General features: G+C 34.9%; 1 protein-coding gene across 1 annotated transcript in view; it reads right to left on the minus strand.

Moving 5' to 3' along the window:
• Window positions 1-15,594, minus strand: part of FAM13B (family with sequence similarity 13 member B) — a 231,591-nt gene that overhangs the window by 166,662 nt on the left and 49,335 nt on the right. The gene's annotated exons all lie outside the window — the stretch shown is intronic.

Genomic DNA, 15,594 nt, shown 5'->3' on the forward strand with positions numbered 1-15,594 from the left:
CAAGAAGGGACCAAACTTCACGTCACCAAGAGTCTATATTCCTAACTAGCAGCTCACGTTTCTGGAACACTCCCTCACAACCACCCTATGAAACCGGATCATTCCAATCTTGTGGTCCCTGGGTTACTGATAAGGAAGCTGAGGTGCCGAGTGGCTGAAACAGCCTGCCTAGTGTTTCACAGCGCAGGTCTTCCAGGGAATATCACACGGCTCATGAAACCAGATGCGTGACCACAAAGCCTGTACAGTACAGGCTTAAGTAAAATAAGGAAGAGGAGGAAAAATGGACAAGAAAAAGTGGGAGAGGAAGTGAATCAGAATGAGGGGAAAGATGAGTGGGGGAAGTAGATGCGGAGGGAGGAGGAGTACAAAAGGTGTTCTTTGTAACGGGAATAAAGCACAAGCGTGGAGTGAGGGCTGTAATAGTCCCTTCTCAAAAGGTCGCAAATTCGGGGCTCACGGGGCCTGACTGGGAAACAGCGCAAGTCAAAAACTCCCAGGCAGGCAGTGGGACGTTAAGCCAAGACAGCTTTGCCATGGTCACGTATCACGTTCACGGGAGAATCAGGTCAGAATCAGGACACCAGAGATACACCTGCATCCTGCCTCCTCTAGATGCGCTATTCACCTACAAATTGACAGCTACTTACAAAATGCCTCTGGCTCTGAAAGGGTTGGGGAATATGAACGTCAACGAGCCTGCTGGGCTTCAGAACTACATTCCAATACTGAGGCTTATCTGCGCAGAGGAAGAAGGGAGGGGCCTAATGTAACCTATCAATTGCTTGCCTAGCAACCCAGACCAACCCGGAGTCCGCTGGTGTCACCAGCTCTCAAAGATTCATTGTATTACACTGTCAATCACTTCAGTGTTCCTACTTCCCAACCTTGTGAAAATGGGAGTGAGAACATGTTGATCTGTTAGATGCTTTAGAATTTAATAGTGAACGCTCAAATTTTCTGGAAAGAGACGGCACAGGAAGAGTCTGCCACCTGCACAAAAAACTCTGACGCTGTCAATGTTTGAATCAGTATATGTAGTCAAATATCAAACACTGAACAAATAGCATGTGGTGGTGTCCTTCATTTGTCTAATGCTGCAAGTTTGTAATCCAGGAAATTAAAAATCAAATGAACCTATTTTACAATCGATAGGATGGTCTTATTTGGATATTCTGCTTTGAGATTCAAGTAAAAGAAAAATAGTAATTTCATAGTAGCAAGATAGAAAAAAAAATCTAGTTTCTATATAGACGATTTCCATAATTTTTATATTTCTCACCAAAACCCAGAGATAGAAAAATTCTATGCAAAATAATTATAAACATCAGTTACTATCAGGACAAATACAGTAATTATATGAACGAGACGACAAAAAACTTCACAAAAAATGTAGACATAAACAACTAGAGAGAAATTAATCACTCATGATTAGATTGTGCCAAGATAATAAAAATGGCAACATCATCTGAGTGAAATTACCTACAGTATTTGATGCCATACCAGACTACTACAGGGTGGCTTTATGGTAAAAGAAAAAAAAATAGCAAAATTCATCTAGAGGAACGAAAGATCAAGAATCTCAAGGGAAATTGTTTTAAATAGAAGAAAGGGGTCTTTGCAGCAAATCTAAATATACACTACAAAGCAGTATAATTAAGACTTATTTGATAAAACTAGAGGATTTAAGGGGGTATAAGCATGGAGATGGTAATTAAATCTATGGGAGCTGAGAATACCAACTGAAACAGTACAGAGGGAAAAGATTCAGAACCCAGGACAGAACCCTGTGGGACTTCTATAATTAAAGAGTATGATCTGGATGAAGATTTAGCAGTGGAGAATGATTTGATAAAAGGGGAATCAGGAGAGAGCGATGGTGTCCTAATGATGGGGGGGGGGGACTAACTTTTGGGGGGAAGACATGGAGTGAACTCTTGAGAAACTCTCCTCTGGGAGAGCCCACCTTAAGGAATCAAGATAAAATAGCTTCGTTCTGTTATTTTGGTGGTGACTATCTGTATCCTCTATTGAATTGAAAATGTGTCCAGGACCACTTCTACTTAGCTCAAACTTAAATGGTCTCATTCAGCTGGTCTCACTCAATTGATTTCTTATTTTTAAAAAGGCAATTTTAAACTCATTTTTTTTGCAGAATGTCCAAAGCAGTATTATGCCTTGTCAAGGAACCTCTCTTTTTGGCATAGCTGCCTGCCAGGACTCCTGCCCGCCGTAAAGAAACCCTCTTCTCAGTGAAAACTTTTTGTTATTTCTCTGCCAGGACCTTGCCACTGAGGAAGTCAGACTTTGTAGCAAACCTGACTTTTCAGTGACAATACAACTAACCTTTTGCCAATCAAACTTTTCAGGTTCGTGAATTCTTTCACCTTGAACCTACACCCACCAGAAGGGGATTCTCACACCTCAACTCTGCATTGCCACTAACCGTATCACTAATAACCTAGAGAGAAAAGAGTAACAAGAGGGCAATCGAGTGCCAAAAGCTTCAGAGTAATTAAAAGAATGAGAATTGAGAAAAGGCCATTGGATTTGGCAGTTAGATCATTGACAAAAACAAAGATAGAAAAGTATAGATCAATTTCTCTAGGAAATATGGATATAAAAATCCTAAATAAAATACTACCTAGGAGACTGAAACACTATATCACAAAGATTATACATTGTGATCAAGTGGATTTTACATACCAGAAATACAGGGAGATGGTTTAACATAAGGAAAACTATTAACATTTTAATTGATTATATCAAAGGGTTATAGCAGTACTTAAAAAGCATTTAACAAAATACAACATTCATTCCTATTAAAACACTTGAAAGCATAGGTATAAATGGATTTTTACTTAAAATTATAAAAAGCATCCACTTAAAACCATCAGCAAGCATTGTTTGTATTGAAGATAAGCTAAAAGACTTTGGATATAGAGATGGGAAGTTGTCAAAAACACAAGAATTTTTTTGCATTTCCATATGATCATTTTAGGGATAAGAAAACTGAGTTTTCTCAAGGTTAAGTGGTTTGCCCAGAGTCACATAGTTCATCAGTATCTAAGACAAAATTTGAACTCATGAACACAAGTCTTCCTAATTCCAGGGTTTTATTCTCTGTGACCTAGTTTTATCCACTCAACAATTGAGTTATATGGTTAAACAAGTTTGATATATGATGGCAATGGAATGCTTCTGTGCAGTAAGAAATGATGAGCAGATTGATTTTAGAAAAACATATGAAATAATAAAGAGTGAAATGAGCAGAATCAAAATAATATATGTGGTCATAATACTGTTCAAAGTATAAATGCAAACAATTAAGTTATTCTGAGTACTGTACATACTCAAATCAACTACAATGGACCTATGAAGGCACAATTATCTAACTCCAGAGAAAGAACTGATAAACAGAAGTATGGATTGTATGGCTTTACACTTACGAATATATTTGTGTCAAATGGTGGTCTCTATAGGATGGGGAGGGAGAAAGAGAGATTTTGGAATTTAAAATGCCACAAAAATTTTTAATGAATTAAAAAAACATCATTGATAACTTTGGAGACAGCAGCATCTCATAACGCATATAACAAACAGATATATGGCCTAGTTATAAAAGATCATGCATAAATTAGAGGAGAATGAAAGAGATACAATTCATAACTATTGATAGGGGAAGTGCTCTTGTCAAAACAAGATGTAAGTAATCACAAAACTTAATTACATAAGCTGTATTTACATAAACTTTAATTACATAAAAATTGAAAAGGTATTAGACAAAAACAATGCAGATAGAATCAAAAGCAAACAGTTAATTGGCCAATAAAAATCTTTTCAACAAGTTTTTTTTCTGATAAAGTCCAAGATATATAGGAAATAGATTCATATATATATGCCACTTCACAATAAATGATCAGGCAATTCTAAAATATAAAAAAAAAAGCAGCTGTCAATAACCATACCAAAAATGCTTCAAATCATCACTATTTAGAGAAATGCACATTAAAACAACTCTGAGTTTCCATCTTGCATCCATCAGATTGGCAACAATGACAACCAAGGAAAAGAATTGTTGAATGCTTTTAGGTACAGACACAGGAACGAACTACTGTAAGACAGATTCAGCCATTCTGGAAAGCAGTTTAAAACAATTTAGTACTCCTACAATGAGATCAAAGAAAGTAAGAACATGGAATAAAAGGCTGCAGAATTTGGGAATTAGAGAATGTAAATTCAGATCCTAGCACTGCTATAGTTACTACCTTGGACAAGTCATTGAATGCCTTTGGGCCTCAGATTAACAACACTTAACCAATAAAATGACCAATCATGATAACAAAGAATGTTTCCCACCTTTGGACAGAACAGTGACAAACTAGCATAGCAGTACAAGATGAGACAAATATTTTCAGATAGTTAATATTGTGGATTTGTTTCATATGATTATGCTAACTTGTTACAAAGAGTTTGTTTTTAAGTTTTATGTGTGGTGAGGATAAGGGGTCGTTTATAATTATACAAAAAAAGAACCAATGAAGCATTTTTTTAATGTTCAGAAAAGGAGGCTTAGAAGGAAACAGACAAGCAAGACAGCTTTTGGAACTAACATACTGAATTTAGGTTATACTTTTTAAAAAATCTATAATGAGATTTGTGATTAGATGGTCATATTTGTATTTGTTGATGTTTGTCAAGGTCAGAATAACTTTTTTTTTTAAATCAGTGAACATGTTAGTGCATAGTGTGATACAAATCCCCATACAGTATGTAGCTTCAGAATTTGACAGTTTTTAAAAAGCTACCCTCCAAGATCTATAAATACATTAATGTTAAAACTATTTTCCAAATCTCAAGGAACCAAAAACATAACTAATGAAAGACAAGGTTTTTTGTGTTTATAAAATTTATGAATTTATAAAAATAAAGAATCCTCATGTTGATTCTATAAAATGATTAACATGGAGAATATTCCAGTTTTAAAGAGGAGATACTAAACTCAGAGAGGTTAGGTGATTTGCCCATAGTAACCTAAATGCTACCAGGTGAGTCTAGAGATACAAAGAGAACAAAAGACAGTCCTGCTTTCCAGGATCTTAGTTTAATGGGGAAAACAACAAGCAAACAAAAATGTACAAACAAACTATATACAGTCTAAGTTGGAAATTTTTTTAATCACTTAAAAAAAAAGGAAAAGCACTAAAATTAGAAGGACTTAGGGAAAGCCTTTCTCTAAAAGAAGGAAGAGCCATAGGTGTATACATTTAATGCATGATAAAAAAAAAAATCAGAAATTAGTCTTTTTTTAGTCACTCAACCAAGTCAAGAAATAAGTACTCTCAGATAACCACTAAAAATGGTCAGTTTCACTTATTTTCTTCTCTGAATCCCACTGTAGGAGTTTTTAAGTTGGGGCCTGTGAAAAATAATAAAAATATAATAATAGCGATATTTCAATACCATTTTCTCTATGATCCTGTATTTCAGTTTATGCATATAAAAAACAATTTTTCTGAGAAAGGGTCATGACACAGAAAGGCATGACACAGAAAAATAATAGTGATATTTCAATACCATTTTCTCTATGATCTTATATTTCAGTTTATGCATGTAAAAACATTTTTTTCTGAGAAAGGGTCTGTAGGCATGATATGGAAAAGGTTTAGAACATCTGCTCTGGATAGAACAGTCCAAGAGAATCTTTATTTGTACTTGAAACTATTTGTATAGTGACAAACAGTATCAATATTCCTACCTAACTTCCTATTAGAGAAACATTCTACTACCATGAGAAATGAGTGTTTATTACAGTTTATAAGGATTCTTCAAATGGTTATGTACCAGACAAAGTCAAAGCATGTCTTAACCAGCCTTTGTGTTTGTTTCCTTCTCCTTCCAGCTTCAGCTTTCATTCCACCTCCTCATGGTGACCAGTGTTCTGGGGGTTTGGGGACAAGGAGAGCTGAAGCACTTCATTCTCCAGCCAGTCACTTTGCTTCCTGCCTTTTCCAGAAATCAAATTATAATGATATGCTTACAGCCCTTGACCTGGTGAAAAGAAAGAGCAACCACTGACAAGCCAAGAAGTTACTATGACATCCCTGGGTAAATATAATATCAACCTATGAAAATCCCCATTATTTTACAGTGCTTTTTACCCTTGACTTTGAAGTGAAGACAGATTTCCTGTAGCCAATTACTTCCTCACGGATTTGCAGAGAGAAATAAATAGATTTCTTCTAAATCCTTAGACTTTCTGGAAATCACCATGATGCTTTAGTGTCTTATCACAAAATTTAAAAAACTTTCATAAGTTCAAACATTCACCCATTTTTGCTTTGAAACCTTTCCTAACCCCTCTTAATTTCAGTGCCTTCCCTTTTTTAAATGAATTTTTTTAAATATTTATTTTATATTTATGCTATATTGTACATATTTGTTTGCTTGTTGTCACCCCCATTAAACTGTGAGCTCTTTTATGGCAGCCTGAAGACAATGTTCCTTCATTTCTGGCATTTTAATTTAACAACTAGCAAGTCATTTGGATACCTTTATATATTATCTAAGGATATAAACTTGAAAATTATGAGTATTTCCAAAAATATTATCAATTGATTCTCACAACTACCCTTGGACAGAAAGTATCTCATTTTATAAAAGAATTTAATCCAAGAAGGTTAAGTTTCTTGCCTAAAATCACAGAGCAAGTCATTCAGTAGCAAATAGGATGAGGACTTCCCAACCTTGGTCTTACTCCTAGATCTGTGATATTCTAGTATACTCCATAGCAGACAGTAACATATAGCTTTTCCTTCTTTGCTTAAGAAAGCAAAGGAAAAATCTTTCAAGTTACCATTCATTATTGGTTAAAAAAAAATGAAGTCAGAAAATTCCATATCAAAACTTATATTGACATAGTTTGCTAAGTAGGTGCCTATTTAAGACCAAATAGACTAAGCAAAATGTCTCAAATCCTTAGTGCCATTTAAACAATTTGTTTTGTAGGCTGTCTTGTAGGCTAGTAAACACATGCATGTTTAGTCTACGACAATGTACATTTACTTTCATTGGTTGTAGCTTTATCCTCTCAAAAACTTAACTCTAGACAAATATGGAAAAATATATATGAATCTCCTCAGAAAATAAAATTGTATGAGCTAGAATGGCATTTTAATATTCTGGCTCCAATAAGAGAAAGGATTGCCATAAAATTCTATTAAACAGTTCCAATTAATTTTTAGCTTCTTAAGTACTTACTCCCACTGGGAAAAGAAAAAGAAAAGCCTAAAAACATTTAAAATCTTCAGTTGTAGGAGAGATTTAGATGCTGAATGCTGCTAGCTTTTCTAAGGAGTCTAAGAAAATTTTGTCTGGGACATATCTTCTTGAACTAGAATCGTTTCATACAATAACATATGTTCTTTTTAAGAGATAGTATGATGTGATAGAAAGGATATAAACCTTGGAGTCAGAAGACCTGCATTTTATTACTTGACTTCTCAAGCTTAATCTCCTTACCAATAAAAAGAAAGAGTGGAAATAGATCTCTGGTTCTTTTCTAGCTAACATATTATTCTAAATGGAGAAATGTTATTAACAAAGATTGGAGAAAATCTAATGTATATAAAATTCATACCATTTCCACAAGGGCTATTTAATACATACAAAATACTGGCTTCTCAGCTACTCACAAAAACTCTTCTTTTCCACAGTAATCTTTATCGTGCCAATATATGAACAATAAATTTGGCAAAACAGAAACAAATTCATTATGATCACTATTTCAAAAAAATCATTATCACCTTTACTCACACATAGATGCTTAACTTTATGTAATATTTTGCTCTTATCCCTTTGCATTTTTGCCCACTAGAAACAGAAATTATTTGAATAAAAAAATGATCAAATAATGAATTACAATATTTAAGCTTTCTGATTAAAATGCTTCTGGACAGTTCCCCCTCAAACTCAGAACTTTAATGGTTAAAAGTCTAATGGGAGCAATAGATGATCCTTTACCTTTCTCTCTATCCTGTCTTACCATGACCATCCCACAAAGAACCCAACTTTGAAAAGCAATAAGATCTGAACTGCTCGGTGCAAAGGCCTTCATTTGACCTCTTTAGCCAGAAATCTAAGGCCCAAGAACCATGACATTCTTTGAACTTCCCATAGGTGTTTGCTCCCTAATTGACAATTCCCAACATTTCATTAAATCTTTTCTAAGGTATTTTAATTGAAACAATCTATCCTGATTATTTACTAACAAATAATTCTTTCATTAAGTTTAAATTTAAAATTCATCTAACATTAAGTACCTACTATGCGCAAGGCATTGTGATAGCTGTTAGGAATACAAAATAACTCTCAATGATTTGTAAATCATTTAGTCTATTAGGAGTTCTGAACCCTATACAAGATATGGATTATTGGAAGATCAGTTTCACCCTGTAAGTTTCTGTATGACAGTGAGAGACACTATACCTTACTATAAAAAAACAAACAAACAGATATTTGAACTTTGTATTATAGCTATTTTGTTCAGAACTATTGAGAAGACAAAAATCTTTGTCTTAAGCACCTTTCAATTCCTTAGTACCTAGCCTGTAGCGGACAAGTCATAATTTTTGAATGAATAGCCTGCATAAATCTATAATATAACAAAGGACTTCAAAAATAGGGTATTTAGTGTATTTGCTTTATCAAAACAATTACTCAAATAGATGTTTATGAATTGGAAAAATGTTTCTTGGCAAAACAATTTTTTCAATCAACATAAGAAAGTTAGTGGTCATAACATTCTTTGCAATAATTGCTCTTCTTAGAAAATAATAACCAAGTAACTAGAATTTAGCATCCCAAGGCATTTTCCTTTTTCCATCCTTCCCAATTTATGTTTCCACTTGAAGACTATAATGCTCATAAAATTTTTCAAATGCATAATTAGATAAAGTTCACAGACTAAGATAACCACTATCATTGTTATGATGTATGTTTTCCAAAATTTACTTCCAATTTTATGACTTAATTTGGGATTCAATTACATGTTTTTTCTTCAAGGTGTAAATTTGTAATTTTAAAAAATGTTTAAATGAGAACTCTCTTCAGCAAAGGTTTACCAATTCCAAATGAGTTCCTCATAATTAAATCAGTAAGGATTCTTGCTTCTCACTATAATCAGGTACTTGCTGCTACATATGTAAAAGACTCTAGAGATATTACAGGATGGCATTTCCCAGACATCTTGTACAATAGAAAACACTCCTGTCTCTTAAAGAAGTTAAAATATTGACTAAAGAGAAAAAAGGTGGACAAAATTAATTCACAGTTCCATCTTCACATAATCTGTTTTATTTTATATTTGGAAATATATAGAGATTTGGGGTAAGGGAAGAGGACTTGGGTTCATTAAAATCAGAATTTAAAAATTAATGAATTAACTTGAGGTTTGTTTTCAGAACTAAGAATCTTTGTTTTTAAGGAAATACTTTTTGAATCATCTCAAATTACTTTCTTGTGATCCTCCTTAACTCTTAATACTTGGAATCCAGCACCTTTAATTTAATTTGCCTTATCATTCATTATCTAAGCATTAAACTTCACAGTCACTCCAGGAGGTAAAAAAGAGATACAGATTACTCCTCCACTAAAAAAAACCCAGTTGTCTCCAGGGTATATCGAAGTCATTGTGCCAAGGCCAGCTGCCTACATGATGGCTTTGAATAGGACATGTTGTTTATATATAACTCAACTTTTTATTACACATTATTCTTTCTTTTTTAGTAACCACTCTACTTAAGGACTATTTGTGCTTTGTCCCAAAATGACATTACAACATTAGATAAAATAACAGAGGTGCAGGAAAATATCTAGAAATTATCTGATCTAATCACATTATTTTGTTTTAAAACATCTTTTGTTTGATTTTTATTTTATTTACATGCATTACAATCTATCCCTTCTACAGCAACCTCTCTCACCCTCCCTTGGCCATATGGAAAAAGAAGGGGTGTGTACATGTGTGTGTCTGAGAGAGAGAGAGAGAGAGAGAGAAACAGAGAGACAGACAGACAGACAGAGAGACAGACAGACAGAGACACAGAGAGAGAGACAGACAGACAGACAGAGAGAAAGAGAGAGACAGACAAAGACAGAGACAGAGAGAGAGAAGGAGAGAAAGAAAGAGAGAGACAGACAGACAGACAGACAAAAATTAAGACAGAGAGGGACAAAGAGAGACAGACACAGAGACAGACAGAGTCAGAGACAGACAGACAGAGACAGAGACAAAGATAGAGACAGAGAAACATATAGAGAGGGACAAAGAGAGAGGAGGGGGAGGGAGAGAGGGGGAAGGGAAAAGGGAGGAAAAGGAAGGGAGGGAGGGAGAGGAAAAGAGTGAGGGAGAGAGGAAGGAAGGGAGAAAGGGAAGAAGAGAAGGAGAGAGGGAGGGAAGGAGAGAGCTGGTCCTCCTCATAAACGTAATCCAGTAAGACAAATTTCCCTATTGGCCATGCCAGAAAATACATATATGTCTCTCTGTACTATTGATTTCATCACCTTTCTGGCAGATGAGTGACAAATCTTCATTGTCACAAATTGGAAAATAGAGGTGCAGAATCACAAAATTATTAATCATACAACACTAGTGGTGACAACAAAATAAGAATTCAAGTCTTTTGATTCCTCAATAGAATTCTGTGTTCTAGGTATTAAAAGTTGAAAGTCACAATGTCAAAGTGACACAGACTACTAGGAGCAAAGTTTCATGTCTGGAAGGAACTTATTGAGTTAATTGAATTTATTCATTTTTAAATTTTATTACTTAATTCTAAATTTTATGAGTATATCCCTCCAGACCTAACATATCTCTATATACAAAGGAAAACATAAAGAGATTATGTGAAAGTACGAATCCAAATTAATTTTAGCCATCTTTTGTCTTTAGTCAATATTTGAACTCCTTTCTGAAATATGAATGTTTGTACCCTCCAAGATCCCTGGGACATGTCATCCTATAAGATGTTTAGAGTCTCTTACATGCCTAGCAGCCATTATCTGAACACAGTGAAAATATTTTTTATCTTTCCATTATACCATTCTATTCTGTTTACCAGTCTGTTCCATATCCCATCTTTAGTTTTGACAATTAACTCTTCCCTAGAAAATAGATTTGGAAACTGTTCTGAAAGCTCTGCTGCACAAGCTCATCATATATGATATATATCCACAACAATAAATGACTTCCAAGGAGAACAAAGGTCAAAGAAAAACAAATATGAGGGGAAAATCAAGAAACAGTACAACCTTGGTCAGGATACACTCTCCCAGTACAGCAGAGACAGCTATTGGGGCTCCGATGAGTCAGCACTGGCAAGCTTATTTCTGGCAGGACTGAAGCACCTGCTCACACAGCTGTAATTAAAGAGAAACTGAAGCAGTGTAGACTTCTAATCACATTCTAAATGGCTAACAGTCATTTTAAGGCTGCCTTCTGATTAAATCCAGATGTTTACTTTTATCATCCTATCATTTAAAAAACTTAGGGGGTAAAGAACAGCAGCTGTTATTCCTACATGTATTCTTTCCATATGTAAATAAACAATCTTAATGGGAGGTGTGAGGTAATGAAACCCATTGTCTGTTCCCGCAGCTATACTTATACTAACCTCTTATAGTCCCATCTTTCTTTAAAGAGAGAACCTGCCAGCCCTATCTCTAGTTAATCCTGTGAACCTCTATTGTAGATGAAAATCCAATTTTGAAGCCCCTATTATTGGCCTCACGGACCAAAAGCATCAGTAAATAGAGTTGTCTCATGTCTCATGTGATTTCTATTTTTCTTGCCTATTATTTCCAGTGGTAGTATTTAATCTAAAATTTGTCTGGCATTTTTATAGTTGAAGAAGGAGAGAACTAATAGCAGTGTTGCTCATTTCCCATCAATCACAATGGGATGAGCACAATTGGGAAAATCTTTGGCATTAAAAATTACCTATATATTCCAATAGACTTCATGGATTGTAAGAAGTTTATTAAGCTCAAATCCTTTCTGTGAATTCAGGAGGAAATAGTCACGATCCTCCCTGTTGCACAGATGGGTAAGCTGAGGTAGAGAAAGGTATAACTTTCCTATAGTTACACTATGAAACCGAGGTGTCCTATATTCACTTGGAGGAGAAGCATTTACACAAGTGCCAGGTCACAAAGCACTCAAATCATAATACACTTTGCACTCAAACTGGCCACAATTTACATCTGAAGTACCAACTCTTAACAGCAACAGGAGCAATCTATAATAGTTCTAGATCTACAATAGTTCAACTCCCTACTAATATCCAATTTTCCCCATGTAACCATTTAAATCATTGTATTTCATATGTGTCCATAAATTTTCACTTCCCTCCTAAAAAATTCTCTTTATTTTCAGTAGCTAGTTCTTTGTTAAACATCTTTAAAGGGTAAATATAGCCATACTATGCTCTCTTGAAAACCAATGGACATCTTTCCTCACTATCTATGTATCCGACCTTTATCTCTCCTGAGTTGCAATACCACATCTCAAATAACATTCTTAATATTGTCATCTATGTGCCTTATAGGTATCCCAAATTCACGATTGCCAAAACAGAATTCATCTTCTCTTTCTCTCAAATCTACCCATCTTCCTAATTTTCTTGTTTTCAAAAAGGCTCAAGCATTATTCCACCCACATAGGGATCATCCTTAACTCTTCAATCTCCCTCATCCTCCACATACAATCTGTGGCCAAATCTTGTTAAATCAATCTTTCTGATATCTAGCTCCTTTTCTCTACTCAGACTGCAGCTACCCTGATTTCCTTATCACCTCTCCCCTAAACTATTGCATTAACTTCCTAATTAGTCTCCTTTATCTAACCTCTCCTCTCCCCAGTTGTCCTCCACACAGCTGGCATATTGATATTCTTAAAGCCCAAATCTGACTATGTCTCTCCCCTACTCATTAAGCTTCGGTGACTCCCTGTTGTCTCCAGGATAAAATACAGACTCCTCTGATTGACATTTAAAGTCTGAAATCAGATTGATTTCAATCTATATTTTCACATTTTTCTTTCTTATGCACTCGATTGTCTAAGCCAAAATGGCCTTCTTCATGTATGACATTCTTTTGCATAAGCTATTATTCATACCTGGAATGCTTTCCCTTTTCATCTCTGTCCCTTAGCACTCCAGGCTCTCTTCAAGGAACAGCTTAAGTTCCACTTCCTTAATAGATCCCTTAATAGATAAAATATTATTATTTTATTTATTTTATATTTAATTTTATGTACATGTTGTTTCCCCTCAATAAAACAAACTCCCTGAAGATAGAAATTGTTTCATTTCTGTCATGCAATGCTGTGAAATTAAAATGAATTCAATCCAACACCAGAGCAGAGATTCTTAATCTTTTTTCTGTGTGTTATGGACCCCTTTGATAGTCTGGTGATTTCTATAGACTGCTTTTGAGAATGTTTATACATGTATGTATGAAATAAAATACATAGGATTGCAAAGGAAACCAATATTGAAATACAGTGATATGTCAAAATATCATAATTTTTTAAGTGAATGGACCCTAGGTTAAGAGCTCTTGTTCTAACAGCATTCAATTTGGAGCCATAACACCTGAGTTCAAATTTCAGCTCTGGATTTTGTAACTTTAAGCTGGCCAATCATTTTCTTCCTGTGAACTTCAATTTCATTATAAAGTGAAGGATACAGAATCTAAAGTCCTTTCCATCTTTCTGATATTTCTAACTAATAAAGATTTGAAAGGCAGTATAAGACTAATAGTAAAAGGTTCATAAACTTAGACGTGGGAGGGACCTCAGATCACTTAATCCATCCCCCTCATTTTGCACGAAAAGATGGTGCTTTTATCACAGGCATTGATTTGACTACAGTACACAGGGCAGAAAGTGACAGAGTTGAGACCTAAACACAAGTACTTTATATTTAATATGTCTTCTTCCACTGTACCTACAACCATACATCAATCCTGTGACTTTAGCAAAGTCCCTCTGTATATAATCCCTCACTATCCCCATGTCAAATTCCTTTGATCCATTTGTTGTTGTTTTTGAGGCAATAGGGTAAAATGATTTGTCTAGGATCACACAGCTAGCAAGTGTCTGAGACCAGATTTGAACTATGGTTGAGCCACTGTACCACCTCGCTGCCCATCCCCTGATCCTTTTCCAGGAAAAGGAAAATTTCTTCACAAGGCATTCCAAGATGTAACCAGAGATTATATGGATAGATAAAGTAAACAAAATTATTAGAAATTTCTGTTGCAGCAGCAGTTTTACCTCTTCTCACTCACTGCAAAATTCTAGGAGCAGTTAAGGAGTACTCTGAATCACCTTGCATTATCACTTTCTCTCCCTTTGCAGAGCACCCAGATTTAGTGGGTCTAGGATGCAGGGGTACCTCCTGGTTGAGGTATGCAGTCAGAAGAATGGAAAAAAAGATACAATTGCAGAACTCCATGGATTCCAAAGATCCTAAGCATAATACTTTCCTACTCAAAAAGGGGAAATATACATGAAACCCTTCCCTGGTTTCATCACCAAGAAGAGACCATCCTCAGGGTCTCACATATTAACCAAACTTGCAAATTGAAATAAGTAAAAATTAAGGGATAGGGTAAAAATTTCTCTGTATTCCCCAAAACTGAACTTTCCTTCCCCACTCTCCTGAATAGCATAAAAGCCAACCAATGAAGTATGAGATAAGAATATTACCTCATCAGTACAGCATCCCATTGGCTGAACGATTCTTAGTGAAGCAAGCATATCATCCAGTTAACCCTTGCCAGAAAGAGATATTTGGGGATCTTTGCTCAAGGACAAGCCAACTCTCCACCCCCTTGCAGTAAGGGGTTGCAGAGCATTTTTTATAAGTGGGAAAGATGTAGAGAATATCAGAAATATCTCTGATCAGTTATCCCTTACATGGAGAAAGCTTCTCCAATTAATTGTAAGGCCTTTGGATCAAAAATCCCTTGCAGCAGGTTAATAAATATGACTAGAGAAAAAAATTGGTGTGGTGAAAGGGAAAGCAGTAGAAAAGAGAAGGGAAAAAGTTTGTTCTTTTTTTTCTTAAACCTACAGTGGAAATGACAGGGCAAAAAAGCAACTTTTTGATAAATTAGCAAATTTTCTGCAAAATTCTTTCTGAGACTGCTTTCTTTTTTATTATTTGGGTCTTTTTGAAGTAATAATAAACTAAAATAATAAGTTATTCCCAACAATACCATTAAAAAAAAAGTCATGAGACAAAAGATTTGGAATTAAATTTTTAAGCCTATAAATGGTATCGAATCAAAAGTGCTAGTCTGTGATTTGAATAAAAAAGAATTTCCATAATGAATGAACAAAACATTCAGGGAGCCAGACTTCTTAGTGTCAAAACTCCTTTTTTTTTTTTTTTTTTGCTTCAGTTCAATTCAAAAGATTGTTTTAAAAGTGTTGGGGGGAGGAAGTTATTTGTATTTGTGATTAAAGTCCAGAAGGAAAGCTATTTGTTCCAGCAATATATGGTGATTTATTGCTTAATAAATCCTTTC

The sequence above is a fragment of the Sarcophilus harrisii genome, chromosome 2 (genome assembly GCF_902635505.1).
Source record: "Sarcophilus harrisii chromosome 2, mSarHar1.11, whole genome shotgun sequence".
In the NCBI taxonomy this organism is placed as follows: Eukaryota; Metazoa; Chordata; class Mammalia; order Dasyuromorphia; family Dasyuridae; genus Sarcophilus; species Sarcophilus harrisii.